Source organism: Anomaloglossus baeobatrachus, chromosome 1, assembly GCF_048569485.1.
Source record: "Anomaloglossus baeobatrachus isolate aAnoBae1 chromosome 1, aAnoBae1.hap1, whole genome shotgun sequence".
NCBI lineage: Eukaryota > Metazoa > Chordata > Amphibia > Anura > Aromobatidae > Anomaloglossus > Anomaloglossus baeobatrachus.
Genome location: NC_134353.1, coordinates 256765019 through 256783652, shown reverse-complemented (window position 1 = coordinate 256783652; position 18634 = coordinate 256765019). Strand labels below are relative to the sequence as shown.

At 47.3% G+C, this 18634-nt stretch overlaps 1 protein-coding gene across 2 annotated transcripts in view; it reads right to left on the bottom strand.

Annotated features, from left to right (window-relative positions):
- SGMS2 (sphingomyelin synthase 2) overlaps positions 1 to 12326 on the bottom strand; it is a 169642-nt gene extending 157316 nt beyond the window's left edge. For both annotated transcript variants that reach the window (XM_075349199.1, XM_075349208.1), the window contains exon 1: positions 12051 to 12326. The gene's annotated coding sequence lies outside the window, so the exon portion shown is untranslated. The remainder of the gene's footprint in view (positions 1 to 12050) is intronic.
- Positions 12327 to 18634: the final 6308 nt, after the last annotated feature.

The following is an 18634-nucleotide window of genomic DNA, read 5'->3' as shown; positions in this document are numbered from 1 at the left end:
CACGCAGCAACTGAAGTGAGCCGCGCGATCAGCGATGAAGTCACAGGTGAGTTGCGGTCTCGGGTGGAGGACTCCAGCTGGCCGCGGGTAACCTGAGTGATGGCAGTGCTAATCGCGCTGCTCACTTCAGTCACTCAGGGGATTAGCGGTCACTGGTGAGTCCCTCACAGGTGACCGCTAATCAGGACGCCACACACAGACAGAGCCGCGGTATGACAATGAAGTCGGGTGAAGTTCACCCGAGTTCATTCTCATCGCGCGACTGTCTGTGTGTGCTGTCAGCCAGCATGTAGCAGAGGTGAATTGCCGTGGGAACGCACTGTCAAAAATGCATCCAAAACGCATGCAAAAAGCATCCAAAATGCATGCGTTGTGGATGCTTTTTTTTTTTTTTTTTACAAACGCAGTGTCCAGTCTGCCAGAGGGTGCGTTCTTTTCTGCACTGCAGAGAACGCAACGTGCGCACATACCCTAAAGGTACAGAAAGAAAGACCCGGTGTATGTGTGTGTGTGACAGTTATTGCTATCCAAGGTCCTGCTCTCACTACAGACAGTGTTTGCTTGATCATGTGGAGCCACATCTCAGTGGCCTTGAAGAGACAGATATCAAGACTTGTGTGGTAAGCTGTCTCCCTGTGTGTAAAATCTCGATATTTTCCAAAGGTCCCGGGGTCCTGCTCCACCTGTGGGGAGCAATAATACCTCAGCTGCGCCATCACCACCTGCCCCGGGAAGCATACAGCGCTGCGGCGGCCCACATAGCCGCAAAACCACAGGTGGCGTCACGAACTTTAATCCACTGTACTAAATATAATCATCATCCCCTCTCTTTAAAGACACGGCCAGGGTCACGGAGTCAGACCCTGTCACCGCTGACATCCCCGGATTAGTTTGGCCCGGTTCCGAGTACCCCTGCCCTGGAGTTGGGCGTGTTACAATCATCGTTAATACAAAATCTGTGCTCATACCCTGTGCAAAATTCTAGGAGAACATCCCTGGTATCCTCAGGACGGTCTGCTGCTGACGATGAGGATAAAGAATCCAACCAGTTTAAGGCCCTGTGCGCACTAGAAAATTGAATTTTCTTAAAAAATTCCGCACTCTCTGAAGGATTACCGTACCTGCGGTGTGTTTTTTGCAGCATTTTCCAGGTGTGAATACATGTGTGCTTTGTCTACAGTACGTTTAATAACTGCAGTTGCATTTTTATGCAAGGTTTTTTCAGTGCCTCATTGCTTTCTAAGACCCTGCGCGCACACTGCGTTTTTTGCCACAGATTTTTTGCTTCAGAAAAGGTGTGGTTTTTGTTCATAAAATTCACGCAGTCCTTCCCCAGCAAAATCTCTGAAAAATCCAAGATGCTGTGCGCACACTGCAATTTTTTTTCCCTACAGGTTTTGCTGCAGAATATCTGCAGCAAAAAGAAGCAGCATGTCACTTCTTTTCCGCAGGTACCTGCGGTTTTGCCATTGATAATGGTTAAAAACCGCAGGGACAAAACCGTAGCAAATCTGCACCAAAACCGCAACAAACCGCGGTAAAAACCACATGCAGATTTTAGGTGCGTTTTTTTGCCGCAGGTGCGGAATTCTGCCAGAGGGTGTGAATTTTGCTTAAAGGTAACCAGGCAGGTAATTTATGTGTTCTTATCTAGTAGCAAGGTGATGTGTGGCGTAGTTAACCCCTTCCTACCCATCCCTGTGTTGTAATATTGTGTAATGTACATGTATACAAAATGTTTTACTACTTAAGTGTACCCTATGTAAATGAGCAGGGGCTCTAGCCTCATGGGCGTCGCATCGCCCTGTGGGCGTTTGCATGATTTCCATGGTATCACGCCTCTGTGGGCGTGATACCATGCTTTTACATGATTGACGTCCCTGTCGCTCCTTGAAATACCGCGCGTGTGCACTTACCATTCCCACAGCCTTGTTATCTAGGTACTTGCTTCTCGTCTTCAGACGCGCTCTGTGCATACTCAGAAGACTCCTGCGGTTCTGGTCATGCGTCGTGCGCGTCTGAAGACGAGGAGCAAGCACCGGCTCACAAACAAGGCTGCGGGAATGGTAAGCATGCACGCACGGGATCTCAAGGAGCAACAGTACGTCACTTATGTAATGCATGGTATCACGCCCACAGGGCGATGTGACGCCCATGGAGCTAAAGCCCCTGCTCATTTATATAGGGTACACATAAGTATTAAAACATATTTGTATACATTTACATTACACAATATTACAACACAGGGATGGGTAGGAAGGTGTTACTAGGCCACACATCATTCTACTACTAGATAAGAACACAAAATTACCTGACAGGTTCCCTTTAAGAAAACACATCTTCCCAGTGTACACAGACCCTAAGGTTCCATGCACACGCTGCAGCTTTTTGTGCTCACAGCACACTACCCCAAATAAAGAAAATCAAGAGTATGTAATAATCAATTGTGTATATTTATTTCAAAAGGAAAAAAAGTCCACACAAAACAACAACGTTTCAACCTTATTTGGTCTTCTTCAGATGGGACTTATCTTGTTGAACTGCATGATTACCCAGTATACGTATGGCCATATCCCTACTATATACCTACCAGTAGTCCTACAGGTGCCCGTTACCTACAGCCATAATGAGACTTCCTTGTAATCTCTTTCTGATGTCATCAAGACGTTTAGTGCCTAATTTCCTTCTTTACGAAGTCTCCCTTGGCAATACAGGACAGGGTCTACGCAGACCACCTACATGAGGTTACATGTTCAATGAGCACGTTTAAACAAATAGTCGAGCCTCACTCAGTAGATCCTCACGTGAAGGATGCATGCTTAGTGCTGCATCTCCATACGTATACTGGGTAATCATACAATTCAACAAGATAAGTCCCATCTGAAGAAGACCAAATCTAAGGTCGAAACGTTGTTTTGTGTGGACTTTTTTTCTTTTTGAAATAAATATACACAATTGATTATTACATACTCTTGATTTTCTTTATTTGGGGTAGTGTTTCGGAGTTCTTCTCCTACATGATATTTTTCTCTAGAGCACCTATTTGGTGAAGTAGGGTCCTATCTCCTTTTGTGCTCACAAACTGCAACCAAAACTGCACATTGTCAGGGAGAGACTGGAAATGTCCAAAAAAACGCTTGTAATGTAGGTGCCTTTTTGATGCCTTTTTGTGACAAATGTTGACAAAAACGCTAGAAGAATGAACATGCTGCATCTTTTTGACACGAACTTTTGACAAATAAAACGCTGACAAATAAACTGCAGTGTGCGCATAGCAAATCTGACTTCTCATAGACTTTGCTAGGAAGTTAAATGTCAGAAAGTTCTGACAACAAAACTGCACCGAAAAACGCGGCAAAAACGCGACAAAAAAAACCGCAGCGTGTGTATGTAGCCTAAGGGTGAAAAAACACTGCAAAAACGCTGAAGGAATTGAAATGCAGCAAATTTTAAACACGCTGAAGTTTTCCAGTTGTCAGGGAAGAAAAAAATAAAAACACAAAAACACTTGCTGGTACTGTAAAACGCAGCTTATTTCCATAAAATGACACGGCAAAAAAAAAAAAACTGCAAAAATGCAATGTGTGCACATAGCCTTACTGATCCCGCAGAGTGGGATATATAGAAATCTCCTGCCCCATGTGCTTTTTATGCTGCATAACCTCACCTGCGGTGTGTGTGTATAATCTGCAACATGTCAGTTCTCTTGTGGGCACAGTTTTATGTGCAGATTTTCCCCATGGTATTGGATTAGGTGCAGAAAGTAAAAAAAAAAAAAAAAAAAAGGCACCTGTTTTTAGTGACTTTCCGCTGTAAAAGTGCACTAAAGCCCATGTAGTCTGCAATTGACTATCAATAAAGATGTAAAAACCAAATACCTGAAGTATCAAAAACAAAACAGCTTTATTTAACACATGACGCACCAAGCAAGAAGAGACTAAGAAAAAAATGCAATACAAAACGGAATAGTGTGTAGATCTGGAAAGCCAAATGTAATTCTGCCCCCTGTGTAGTCAGGAAAGGCAGGGTCCCATATCCCCATCAATCACATATGTTAGTGACTTGGAATAACCATGGACTCGAGTTGTGGGCACGGTACCTTGGTAACTGCCAGTAGTACTTTCTAGGGGCATTATGACAGGTGCCCCTAGTGTTACTTGCGGTCTTGACCCTGTATTTTTGCTGTATCAAATACGCAGCATTTTACAGTTCCATAAAGTGGATGTGATTAATAGAAAGCTCATGGTCACTGTGCTTATTTTTTACGCTGCGTAAACTGATCTGCAGTACATTTTTCCAATCCGCAGCATGTCAACCTCTCCTGCTGAATTTTCTTTGCGGATTTTCCCCATAGACTTGCATTAGATGCTGAAAATCCACAGGTAAAAGACACACGTGTATCTGGTGCATTTACGAGGCAGAAACGCCTCAAAAATGCATGAAACCCGCACCTGCTGATGTCAATACCAGGAAGTGTCAAAAACAAACAGCTTTATTTAAAAAAATGACACACCAAGCAGACACAAAATCGAGATTATAAACACAGTCAAAAACACAAGTGAATAAAGGCCCAGTCACACACACAACGACTTACCAGCGATCCCGGCAACGATATGACCTGATAGGGATCGCTGGTAAGTCGCTGGGAGGTCGCTGCAGAGATGGAGCAGAAATTCTGCAGGCAAAACCTCCACAAATACTGATTATGGGAACAGAGCCTTACAATCCTCTCAACTAGAGCTGCACAACACATTTCATAGTCTAAGACGTAGCACATTGATCTCAAAAACAGAAAATAAGCCCTGAAAGGAAAACAGATATTGACAGGATGACTTCACCCAGAGTACAACACAAATATAGAGTATCTAAAAATATCAGCCCAGAGCCGCGAATACTGGGAGAAAAGCCTGTGCGCAGATATAGGGTGCCATTCTCACCGCAGAAAAACTCAGACCACTAAGCAAAGAGCATTGGTAGAAAAGGTGACATTACAGGTACAGAAGGCAGCGCCAGGGATGGGCAACTTCACCACCTACCTGCAATGGCATCCAACTGGATAGCAGCCACGACCTGCACCATACAACATGGCTTTTATGGACTGGGAACATTTTTTTATATAATTGAGATTCACTTTTAGCTTAAAGGGATTTTCCATTTGTAGAAATAGACTATGTCCCACAACAAGAATCAGCAATGCACTAGAGTAGATTAGTATATTCGAAGGTTTGATATTTTTACATATCAGGTCAGCTAAAGGCTCTTTCTACAAGTCTAAGGCCGCTTTCACGCTGCGTTCCTCTCCCATAGTGATCCCATCGGATCTTCTGTCCAAACCCCAGCAAAACGGGTTTCGGACGGATGCGCCGGCGGGGCCACTGACTATAATTGTGCAGATGGAGTCACCCTAGCAATTTTGGGCGTATACACCTAATGGAGGTGGACACACAGACGTAGTATAGACTATGTAAGGCTATGTGTCCACGTTGCTTTTTACCTGCTTTTTTGCTGCTTTTTCAACTGCAGCGTTTAATGCCGAAATGGTTGTGTTCTGCTTTTCAAGCAAAGTCTATGGGAATTTGGGTTTCTTGTTCACACTATGTTGTTCAAACTGCAGCCTTTTTGTGGCAGAACTTTGGACAAAAACTCAGCTTTGCAGTTCAAAACCCAAATGGCAAAAACAATTGACGTCAATTGTTCTTGCCATTTGCGTTTTGAACTGCAAAGCAGAGTTTTTGCCCAAATTTCTGCCAGAAAAAGGCTGCAGTTTGAACTGCATAGTGGGCACAAGAAACCCAAATTCCCATAGACTTTGCTTGAAAAGCAGAACACATCCATTTTGGCATTAAACGCTGCAGTTGAAAAAGCAGCAAAAAAAGCAGGTAAAAAGCAACGTGGACACATAACCTAATTATCCACCTCCAGTAAGCGTATACCCCCGAAAATGGTGCACGCTAGAGCTCAAGGTGACTCAGTCTCCACCATTATAGTCAGGCGATGCATACGTCCGAATCCCGTTTTGCGGGGGTTCTGATGGAAGCCCCATCGGGACCACTGAACAGTGAGAGGAATGCAGTGTGAAAGTTCTCTAAGACTACGTGCCCACGATCACGGTTTTCTGCGTTTTGGATGCAGCATGCTTCAGCTGCGTCCAAAACGCTGCATTGTACAGTACATGTATAGTGGATGGATTTCTAGAAATCCCGTGCTCACTGTGCTTGTTTTTTCAGCACCAAACATTGACCTGCAGTGCCTCTTTCCAGACCGCAGCATGTCAATTGCTTTCTGCAGATTCGCATGCGTCATCCGTAGGAAACCACAAGCGAGAGACCGCAGTGCACTGAACCCTGATCGTGTGTACAAGCAGCTGCGGTCTCCTGCAGGTCAGGACCCGCAGCGTCCAGATCATGGGCACATACCCTAAGGGTATGTGCGCACGTTGCTTTTTACCTGCTTTTTACCTGCTTTTTTGCTGCTTTTTCTTCTGCGCTGTTTAATGCCAAAATGGATGTGTTCTTCTATTCAAGCAAAGTCTATGGGAATTTGGGTTTCTTGTTCACACTATGTTGTTCAAAATGCTGCCTTTTTGAGGCAGAACTTTGGTCAAAAACTCAGCTTTTCAAAGAAGCAACATGTCAATTGTTTTTGCCATTTGGGTTTTGCACTGCAAAGCTGAGTTTTTGACCAAAGTTCTCCCACAAAAAGGCAGCATTTTGAACAACATAGTGTGAACAAGAAACCCAAATTCCCATAGACTTTGCTTGAATAGAAGAACACATCCATTTTGGCATTAAACAGCGCAGAAGAAAAAGCAGCAAAAAAGCAGGTAAAAAGCAGGTAAAAAGCAACGTGCGCACATACCCTAAGGGCTCGCTCACATTAGCTGTTTTATGGCAGCCTGTATCCAAACTGCTATAAGTGGTATAGAAGCAGCAGTAAGTACTGAGCAGTAGTCTCACAGAGGGAAAGAGTAGTAATGCGGCTAAGGCTGAATTCAGACATTAGTGTTGCATCTGATTTTTTTTTCATGGATTTCACTCGTATCCATTATAATCTATGGTACTATTCAGGGCAGACATATCATTGGTGCAGCCGCATTGGGGCCCATTTCTACTTTCAAAGTGCATGAAATAGTGCTTTTTAATGAGTTATTTGGACTGAAAAGTGCCCAGATACGGTTCTTGCACAGGAGTACTTTTCTGTCTGTGTGTACCAGTGGTGCTATTCACAGGTTTGTGTTTTTATGAATCATGTGCCCATACAAAATTCAAGTAGACATGTGCATTTACCCAGTATCATAGATAAGTGCCAACCCAAGACTATGGGTATGTGATCAACAGGTACAGCACACAGATGGCATCACTGTGCAGTCTGTGTACTGTATGTATTTATCGTTGGAAAATATAGGAGAATCTGTGCAATTTATTAACCCATGAAAAACACTGATGATCCCAATGGTAAAAACAGACACTGATCCAAAGCACTGATGACTCCGGCACCATTTTTTTCCCCACATACATGGACATGTGTACGAGGCCAAATAGAAGAACATTCGGAAATTGCTGCACATACAATGCCAGAATAGTTTTGATAGTTTTAGATTGACCACGTTACATAATTTTGAAATCTTTTCCAATGAGGCTGCTTTCACACATCAGTTTTTTGCCATCAGGCACAATCCGGCAAAAACATGAAAAAACGGATCCGGCGTCTATTCCCACCAGATCCGTTTTTTCCCCCATAGACTTTCATTAGCGCCGGATTGTGCCTGACAGTCTTGCGTTTCATCCGTTTTTTGCCGGATCCGGCAAAATGTACTTGTCCGGCGGCTGGATGAAACGTTGAAGTGAACGTTTGTGTCCGGCAAAAAAACGGATTGCGCCGGATCCGTTTTTTTGACCTGAGCATGCTCAGTATCACACCTGATCTGTCAAAAAACTGAAGGAACTGATGGAAAAAACTGATGCAACTGATCCGTTTTTTCGCAGGGATCCGTCACATCAATTTTTTCGCCGGATCGTCCCTGATGGCAAAAAACTGATGTGTGAAAGCAGATTGACTTGGCTCATCCTTTATTGGAACTGAATAACCCAATGAACAACCACAAGACACTGTGACCACACCATACACAATGAAACCCATCTGGCAGAATATCACAGGCAAAACGTCAATGTCACAACCAGAGGTGCCCATGCTGTCAGTGTACACATCTATTTCTCCGGGCACCTTCTAGACGTGCACGCTCAGCTCGACCAAGCATGCATAAGTACTTAATGTGGAGAGGGGGGGGTTAAGCAACTGGAAAGCATTGGTTATGTATAGATCCAACATGCTTGATTCTTTATTCATCCGACTAGTAATGAGCGAGCACTACCATGCTCGGGTACTCGTAACGAGCAGTCAGCACTCAGATAGATGAAGACTTCCTGGAAAAATGCTTGAGTTCCCTATTGACCACCATTATACTCAGGTATTTGAGTCATGCCAATCTGAGCATCCAACTGCTCGAGTACCGAGCCCCTGAGCATGGTAGTGCTCGCTCATCAGTATACCTGACATATGCCATGGGGGCAGAATCAGGACACCCCCTCCCCCACACATTAGATTGATGGCCGCTGCCCCAGTGAAATCTTCAGGTTTGGTCAGTCTTCATCTAATATAGCACCGTAAATGGCAACATGGAGATGAAGTCAGCTGGAAAGAATGACGTTATGTAAGAGCAGTACTAACCAGAGGTATTCAGGGCACACACCTACCCGGAGGAGAATGTGAAGACAAGTGGACGTTTCCTGGCCACGGCAAAGTACATGACATACAGAGCTTCACTTCCAGAAATGTGACGTCACGAGATTCCCTTTCAGCTCGACAAAAACAAAAGTCTCCAGACGCCAACTATTGATGTCAATGTGCCAAACATTCCCTAAACTGAAATCCGTTTATATAAAAGGGAAGGGGGGGGGGGCTCAAATTTTATGTCCTCACAGGGTAATCACCACATAAATATTACATTTTGGACCGCTCCTATATACTTGCTATTTCACACCCACCTGTTTCTGTCAGTGAATGGGAACACATTTATATACATCCAGACACCCAACCCTACAATTACCTAGTGAGAGCTCGTGCCCGTCAGACACACGTTACACTGACACTGCAGCAAACAGAATAACCATAAGTCTTGGGTTCTGGACATTTTTAGCCTCTGGATGTAAGGCTATGTTCACACACTGCATCTTTGGTGCATTTCTGAGGTGACAAAGATGCCCCTGCATGCATTTCCTTCTCCCAGTTAGGGTACTTTCACACTTGCGTTTATTTCCTTCCGTTACAATCCGCCCTTTTGGAAAACAGCGGAATCCGTTAACGGATTCCGCTGTTTCCCATAGACTTGTATGGGTGACGGATTGTACCAAAAGGACCTGCGTTGCTTCCGCTGGGCGACGCTCCGTTGCTTCCGCCCAGCGGGAGCAACGCAGCATGTAACGTTATTTTGAGCAGCGGAATCCTCTGGATTCCACTGCGCATGCTCTTTTTTTTTTTTTTTTTTTTTTTAAAATCAAACTTTATTTTGGCTCGCGGTGGCCGAACGTTCAGCTGAGCGCCCGGCCGTCGGAAAGCGACAGCGCTCAGCTGAGCGACCGGCCACCGGCATGCCCGGGCGCCGGCAAGCGACAGCGCTCAGCTGATCACCCGGCGGCCGGCTGCAGGGAGCGATCAGCTGATCACCCGGCGGCCGGCTACTGGGCGCGATCAGCTGATCACCCGGCGGCCGGCTGCAGGGAGCGATCAGCTGATCACCCGGCGGCCGGCTGCAGGGAGCGATCAGCTGATCACCCGGCGGCCGGCTGCAGGGAGCGATCAGCTGATCACCCGGCGGCCGGCTGCAGGGAGCGATCAGCTGATCACCCGGCGGCCGGCTGCAGGGAGCGATCAGCTGATCACCCGGCGGCCGGCTGCAGGGAGCGATCAGCTGATCACCCGGCGGCCGGCTGCAGGGAGCGATCAGCTGATCACCCGGCGGCCGGCTGCAGGGAGCGATCAGCTGATCACCCGGCGGCCGGCTGCAGGGAGCGATCAGCTGATCACCCGGCGGCCGGCTGCAGGGAGCGATCAGCTGATCACCCGGCGGCCGGCTGCAGGGAGCGATCAGCTGATCACCCGGCGGCCGGCTGCAGGGAGCGATCAGCTGATCACCTGGCGGCCGGCTGCAGGGAGCGATCAGCTGATCACCCGGCGGCCGGCTACTGGGAGCGATCAGCTGATCGTTTACAATAGTCTGCCGCTGGTAATAAAACTGAAAAAAAAAAAAAAAAAAAAATCAAAACAAGCGTTGTTTTGCAGCATCCGTTGCATCCGTTACACAACGCAATGCAACGGATACCGTTCAACGCAAGTGTGAAAGTAGCCTGAAGTCTATGAGATTTCTGTTTTGCTGTCCACACTGGGCATCTTTTGTTGGCTGCGTTTTTGAAGATGTAGCATGTCAATTCTTTTTGTGTTTTTCCAGCTTTTTTGAGCCGTTCAGTCAATAGATTTCACATAAACGCATAGGGCAAAATGAGGTAAACATGAGTCAAAAACGCATGCTTTTTTTGATGCGTTTTTGCCACGGGTTTGTTTATTGGGGCCAAAAACGCTGCAGCATTGTGGTTAAGAAAAGATGCAGTTTGTGAACATAGCCTAAGGCTATGGTCACACAGTGCATCTTAAGATGCATTTTCAACCCCAAAACACACCAGCGGCAAAAATGCATAAACAAATGCACACGTTTTTGATGCGTTTCTACCACATTTTGTCCAATGTGTTTAAGTCAAATCTATTGACTGGAAAGACTCAAAAACACTGGAAAAAGTGCAGACAGAATAACATGCTGCATCTTCAAAACGCACCAAGATGCAGCCAACAAAAGATGCCCGGAGTGGACAGCAAAACAGAAATCTCATAGACTTTGCTGGGGGAAGGAAATGCATGGATTTATGTGCATCTTTGTGACCTCAAAACACACTAAAAGATGCACTGTGTGAACATAGCCTTAATAAGGATATTCCTATTCATTGACAGAAAACAAATCTTGAAGGGGTAAAGAATGGATCAAAGTAATAAAATATTTCACAGTTTGAGGGCTCCCCAGTGTCGTCTGCCGGTCTCTGATTACATTCCTGAACCCATTAATGAATTGTGGAAATATCAGTTGTTTCAAAAGTTAGTGTCACCAGCTCCAGCCAGATGGCAGAATTGGCACCCCAATACCCCAGCCAGGAGCGCTGGACAGCGGCATCTCCCCCAATAAGTCTGTATTATGGGATGGGGAGCTGAGGAGTCACTTACTCCATGCATATTACACATAGCTATTGGTGGAAATTACTGTAATCTGTGTGCATAGCAACTGTAACAGGGCGACACTCCCAGCCAAGCACCGCCACATACCAGGGCACGGTACACACCTCTGCAGGTCACACTGGGTATTGGGCATGGTCTGACGGATCCATTGTGGGTCACATTCAGCCAATTCTTACGCTATAGATTATAACACAGTTCTGGTACTGTGGGGTTACTGAGTATAATCTAGAATCTCACAGAAATAATGAAGGTTAGGAGCCCTGATAGGACTTTCCTAATATCTGCTCCAATCTAGAAGGTTACCTGGCTGCCCATGAAGGGTAAGGCAGGTGGACAGGACATATGGGGGAAGGTTAGATATCAGTGCCCCTCAGAAGGGCACAGCGAGCAGCACAATGCCAGCCAGTCCTGAAGAGACATGGTGTGGAGGTGACAAGCACCAGATCACAGGGGTGTGGGGACATCAGAGAGCAAAACACATCATGCCAAACCATGCAACAAGTCAGTGTGTGCCAAGCACTGGCATGGCTGCAGCCTTCACTGGTGGCACATGGCATGCAGAGTATATAGGGGCATGGAAAATCGGATCAAGATATACAACCAATAGAGTAAAATCTAGATCCTATGCCATGATCACAGATCTACAGGAGTAGATAGCGCAATGTTCCCCCGCACAGGACAGCATACAGCCCCCTCTAGAAGTCGGTACCTACCAGGCTGCTGCTCTTTCTGGCACTTTGCGGCTGGTGACTGACCGGGCAGAGCTGGCGGCTGGTGAGTGACCGGGCAGAGCTGGCGGCTGGTGAGTTACCGGGCAGAGCTGGTGGCTGGTGAGTGACCGGGCAGAGCTGGCGGCTGGTGAGTGACCGGGCAGAGCTGGCGGCTGGTGGTGAGTGACCGGGCAGAGCTGGCGGCTGGTGAGTGACCGGGCAGAGCTGGCGGCAGACGCTCCGGGTGCAGCAGTGCAGCTCGCTGAGTGCTCCCAGTCGTCTTCATGATCCTGCCCGACCCCTTTTCCCCGTGTGTGCAGCCTGAGAGCGCTCTCCGCCTCCCCCTGACATCACACGGTCCGTTTCCTCACCGCCCACTCCATGTGCACTCTCCCTGCTGCTGCCAGTGCCCGGTCCTTGCCCGGTGGAGGAGAGGACACAGGTGCTGCGGATTCATACCGGGTGGGCACATCTACCACCCCCTCATTCACTGATCACTTTTCATCTTACCCCCTGATCTGCAATGTGTGAACAAAGCCTTCAGCAGTTTCCAAAATGCACAGGAAAAGTTTGCAGCTGAATCAATGGCAAGAAGGATATCCCATTATAAGGCTATGTTCACACAGGACGTTTTTGCACCGGTTTAGGCCCCCTTCACACGCACGTGTCTTCCGGTATGTGTTAGGTCCGTTCCTGCACGTATCGGAGACACGGACACACGTACTCCAATGTTAATCAATGTATGGAATTACACGTGCGTTATTCCGTACGGTACGTGTGTCCGTGTCCGTGATACGTTTGTTTGTCCGTAAAACACAGATGCATGTCCGTTTTCCTCACGGAACACGCACACATGCACCCATTAAACTCAATGGGTCCTGAGCACACGTACGTTTGGGGCTTATTTGAAGCAATGTCGGTCAATCTTTTTTTTTCTGTGTATGTCGGTCAATCTCCTTCAGTCCGTATGTCGGTCTCTCTCTCTTGTCTGTCCCTCTCTCAGTCTGTCGATCAGTCTCCTCCCCTCTCTCATACTCACCGTTCTCCGATCACCGGCGCGGCGCTGCACAGCTGTTAAAAATACTCCGGCGGCTTTTACTATTTTGAAAAAGCCGGCTGCTCATTATTCAATCTCGTATTCCCTGCTTTCCCCGCCCACCGGCGCCTATGATTGGTTGCAGTGAGACACGCACCCACACTGAGTGACAGATGTCTCACTGCAACCAATCACAGCCACTGGTGGGCGTGTCAATATCGAGAAGTAAAAAAAATAAATAAATAATTAAAAAATTTTGCTACCAGCCAGGGTAAAGCCAAATGGCTGAAGGCTGGTATTCTCAGGATGGGGAGCTCCACGTTATGGGGAACCCCCCAGCCTAACAATATCAGCCAGCAGCCGCCTGGAATTGCCGCATCCATTAGATGCGACAGTCCCGAGACTGTACCCGGCTCATCCCGAATTGCCCTGATGCGGTGGCAATCGGGGTAATAAGAAGTTAATGGCAGCAACCCATAGCTGCCACTAAGTCCAAGATTAATCATGGCAAGTGTCTCCCCGAGATACCTTCCATGATTAACCTGTAAGTTAAAGAAAATAAACACACTCAACGAAAAATCCTTTATTTGAAATAATAAACAAAAAAAACCACCCTCGTTCACCACTTTATTAAGCCCCGAAAACCTCTCCAGGTCCGGCGTAATCCACAGAGATCCTGCGACGCTCTCAGCTCTGCTACATCGGAAGCTGACAAGAGCTGCAGTAGAACACCGCCGCTGCTGTCAGCTCCACACAGCAACTGAGGTGAGTAGCGCGATCAACGATGATGTCACTCAGGTTACTCGCGGCCACCGCTGGATCCTCCAACTGTGACAGCAAGTCGCCCGAGTGACAGCGATGAAGTCACCGGTGAGTTGCGGTCTCGGGTGAAGGACTACAGCTGGCCGTGGGTAACCTGAGTGACGGCAGCGCTAATTGCGCTGCTCACTTCAGTCACTCAGGGGATTAGCGGTCAAAGGTGAGTCCTTCACGGGTGACCGCTAATCAGTACGGGACACACAGAGAGAGCCGGGGGATGACAATGAAGTCGGGTAAAGTTCACCCGAGTTCATTCTCATTGCGCGTCGCTGTCAGCCGGCATGTAGCAACGTCATTGTGACTCATCCACCCCAGGGCTATGGGACACCCGATGCCGGACCGAACTAGTCCGGGGGTCGTCAGTGGTGGCGGGGCCCGACTCCGTGGCCCTGGTGGGTGTCAATTAAATATGGCTGGTGAATAAAGTTTATGGTTGTCGTGACGCCACCTGTGGTTTGCGGCTATTAAGCCGCCGCTGCTGTATGAGGCCGCCGGGGTGATGGAATGGCAGCAATGGTGGTACTGCTCCCCACACGTGGAGCGGTGCCCCGGGGATTCTGTTGGTGCTCGTAAGAGTCTATGGTGTGATGGAAGTCTATGCAGGCGACAATAACTGAGACAACACCAGAGGGTGCAATTCCAAGGTCTTTACTCACATTTCCTGGGCTGCAGCACACTGGTGCCTTTGGGCGGCTGGAACCCACTGTCAGGGACCTCCGCCAATCCTGGGTAGATCCTGGAATGAAAGTCGGTACCCTCTTCTAAAGTGTCTCTGTCTTCAGCTGTCTCCTTAAGCCTTGCCCTTGTTGGATGAACCTGGCTCGGCCTCCACTACAGCCTCCGGGTCGGGGGCTCACCTGTCGGATGTTTTACCCCCTTTCTAGAGGTTCTACTGTGGGCTGTGGCCCGGGGAGTTTACAACTTTCCCTGGGCCTCGGTTTTTACTGTTGGAGATGATTTTTCACTCCTTCGGTTTCTAGGGACCGTCCCCTGTTGCAGCTTGATCCCTCCACCGAATGACTTTGTGGAACAGGCCACCAGCTCAAAAGCTATCTGTGGCCCTGGAATCCCTTCTCTTCCTCTGCTTGGTGTCACCTGGACCCTCTGAGTCCCAGGTTCTTCACCAGGAAGCGTCACTTTCTTCTCTTAGCTCCTGTCTGACTAGAGCTTTCTTTCTGCTTCTCCTTCTCGTCTGCCTCCCGCAGACCTCCTCCTCCTTCCTCCCTCTCCAACTTCAACTCACTAAGCTTGACCTTCCTTTCCCTGTCTGCTCTCGGGTGGCTCCTCCCACCTCCCCAGTTGCCATGATCTACCCTAAAGGAGCAGGGATAGGTCTTACGGCCCCTTCCAGCATGCAGCATGGGAGGGTTGCTGCCACTGTCCCTGGTCCCAGTGTGTACCTAACAATGGGTGTAGTGTAGATTTGCCTGAGTACCGGCGTTCACTCCTTTCCTTACCCAGAATGGGACATCACACCGCTGGATGGGGTGCAATGTTCCTGTGGCGACGGAAGCCTCAGGGGCGCCTCAATTGTGCATCACACACGGAACATTTCACACGGGCAACAACACGGACATTACACGTACGTATCTCACGCACACACGGCTAGCATACGCAATCACACGGATGTCACACGTACCGGAGAAACGGACATAAAATACGGAACACGAACCCGAGAAACGGAACGTAAGACACGCACGTGTTTTTCACGTGCGTGTGAAGGGGGCCTTAACATGTTTTTTGACTTGATTTTATGCAAATCCATGCTAATAAAACACTGCCTTCACAATTCCAGCAAAGCCTATGAGATTACAGAAATCTCATACCACAACAACTGCAGTGTTTTCCCGACGGCTTTGTGAATTGCCTTGGTATTTGCTGAATGAACATGTCCATTCGTTTCAGCAGTTTTGTTTTTTCACCCTAGTGATGGGTGGACTCGCAGATACCCTGAATCGACGGGTTAATAGAAAACTCGGTTCCAGCCCGGAATTGATCCAGGGAACCTGGCCAGACATCGGTCCCTATATAGTCTATGGGGACCAGAATCCGGAACTTGATAATGGTGGTGGAAAGGATAGGGGGATTGGCGCAGGCGTGCTATACTTATCAAATCACCAATGCTGTTGTACACTTCCGCTCCTTTAGTTCCCGGGCCACTCATTACCTTCATTTCATATTCACTACTTCCCCCGCCCATTGCCGTCTGTGATTAGTTGCAGTCAGACGTGCCCCCAGCCTGTGTGACAGCGTTTGCCTGCAACCAATCACAGACCCGGTCTGCAAGTCTATCGTACTAAAAATAAATAAACAAATTAGCGTAGGGTCCTCCCATATTATGATACCCAGCACAGTTAAAGCATACGGCTACAGGCTGCAGCCCCCAGCCATGTGCTTATCTTGGATGTGTATCAAAATAAGAGGGACCCCATGCTGTTTTTGTGTTTTCTTTTTTTTAAAACATTTAAATAATTAAAAAAACACAAAAAAAAACAGCGTGCGGTTCCCCCCCAATTTTGATACCGACAGCTGAGGACTGGTATTCTCAGGCTGGGAAGACCCATGTTTATTGGGCACTCCCCCAGCCTAAAAATATCAGCCTGCAGCCGCCAGGGATTGTCACATCCATTAGATGCGACAATCCCCAGCACTTTACCCGACTTTTCCCGATTTCCCTGGTGCAGTGGCAATCAGAGTAATAAGGAGTTAGTGGCAGCTGTGGGATAACATTAAGTCCTAGATTAGTAATGGCAGGCGTTTAATGGCACCCCCCCATTACTAATCTGTAAGTGAAAAGAAATAAACACAAACACCAAAAAAATCCTTTATTTGAAATAAAATTAAAAAAAACACCCTCTTTCACCACTTTATTAAACCCCAAAACACCCCTGCAGGTCCATCATAATCCATATGAGCTCTGCTACATATCTGAAGGTCACAGTAAGCACCATAGAACATGACTGCTCACTGTGAGCTTGAGGCAGAGAATGAATGAGTTGCGCGATCAGCGGTGATCTCACTCAGGCTATTGCGGTCACAGGTATGTCTAGCTGTGACCGCAAATCACCTGAATGACGTCACCAGTGATTGTGGCTCATTGTCTCTCTCCCTGAACCTCACAGAGTTCAGTCATGTTCCATGATCTTGCTCTGTGATTTCAGATATGTAGCAGAGCTGGAATCATCGTGGGACCTAGTATGGATTATGTTGGACCTGCAGGGGTGTTTTGGGGGTTAATAAAGTGGTGAAAGAGTAGTTTTTTTGTATTTTATTTCAAATAAAAGATTTTTTTGGTGTTTATTTCTATTCACTTACAGATTAGTAATGTGAAACAAAACACTCACTGATCTCGGGGAGACCAGCCAGAGAAAACACTGCCAGCAGCCAGCGAGGGCGCGCAAGACAGTGAAATCCTAGGTACATTGCCCCCTGGGAAATATGCAAATCAAAAATTTTTGATTTGCATATTTCCCAGGGGGCAATGTACCAAGGATTTCACTGTCTTGAGCGCCCTCGCTGGCTGCTGGCAGTGTTTTTTCTGGCTGGTCTCCCCGAGATCAGTGATTGTTTTGTTTTGTTGGTCTACTAGGCATTGCTCCCACCCAGCCAGAATCCTACTCCACACTGATGAGGGGCAATACCCCGAAACTGCTGTCTGTGGATGGATACCTGGCCTTGGTATTTCCCTTGTCATATCTTTAAACTTGTCAAAAAGATGGATATTGACTAAAAGGGCCACTTAATATGGTGGTTATGGTGGTCTCCTAAAAAGAGTCACCCCTTGGCTGGGCCCTTCCTGGAGGGATATCTGGTTGGTTTCTGTGTTGAGACTCCTAACAGAGGCTCCAAGGAACTTTTTGATTTTAGATTAGTAATGCGGGGAGTCTCATAGACGCCTGCCATTACTAATCTAGGGCTTAATGGCAGCCATGGGCTGACATTACCTCCTTATTACCCAGATTACCGCACCAGGGTAATCGGGAAGAGACTGATAAACTGCTAGGATTCTCGCATCTAATGAATGCAACAATCCTGGGCGGTTGCAGGCTGATGTTTTTAGGCTGAGGGGCGCCCAATAAACATGGGTCTCCCCAGCCTGAGAATACCAGCCCCCGGATGATAGGTTTTATCTTGGCTGGGTATCAAAAATGGGGGACCGCACACTGGTTTTTTTTAGCTACTTATTTTTTAAAAAATTAAAATAAAAAAAATAAAGCAAAAACAGGATGGGGTCCCTCTTATTTTGATACACAGCCAAGATAAGCACATGGCTGGGTGCTGCAGCCTGTAGCTATATTCTTTATCTGTACTGGGTATCATAATATGGGGGGACCCTATGCCAATTTTTTAAAGTTTTAGTAAAATAGACATGCAGACCGGGTTGTGATTGGTTGCAGGCAGACGCTGTCACACAGGCTGGGGGGCATCTGACTGCAACCAATCACAGACACAGGTGGGCGGGAAAAGCAGTGAATATGCATAAGGCTAAAGAGCAGCCCCGGAAGTAAGAGGGGTAGAGAGAGCAGATACAGCGACGCCAGAGACTGGTAAAGTATAGTGCGCTTGCTTTATTTTTCTTTATTTTTACTTCTTTTTTTTTTATTACCCGAGTGCTGGATCCAGGTCAATCCCAGGCCTAGCACTCGAGTAGTTTTAAACCCCTGTGGGTCTGTACTTGGTCCAGCCATCACAGAAGTGCAAAAAAACGCTGTAAAAAAGGCTGTAAAAACGC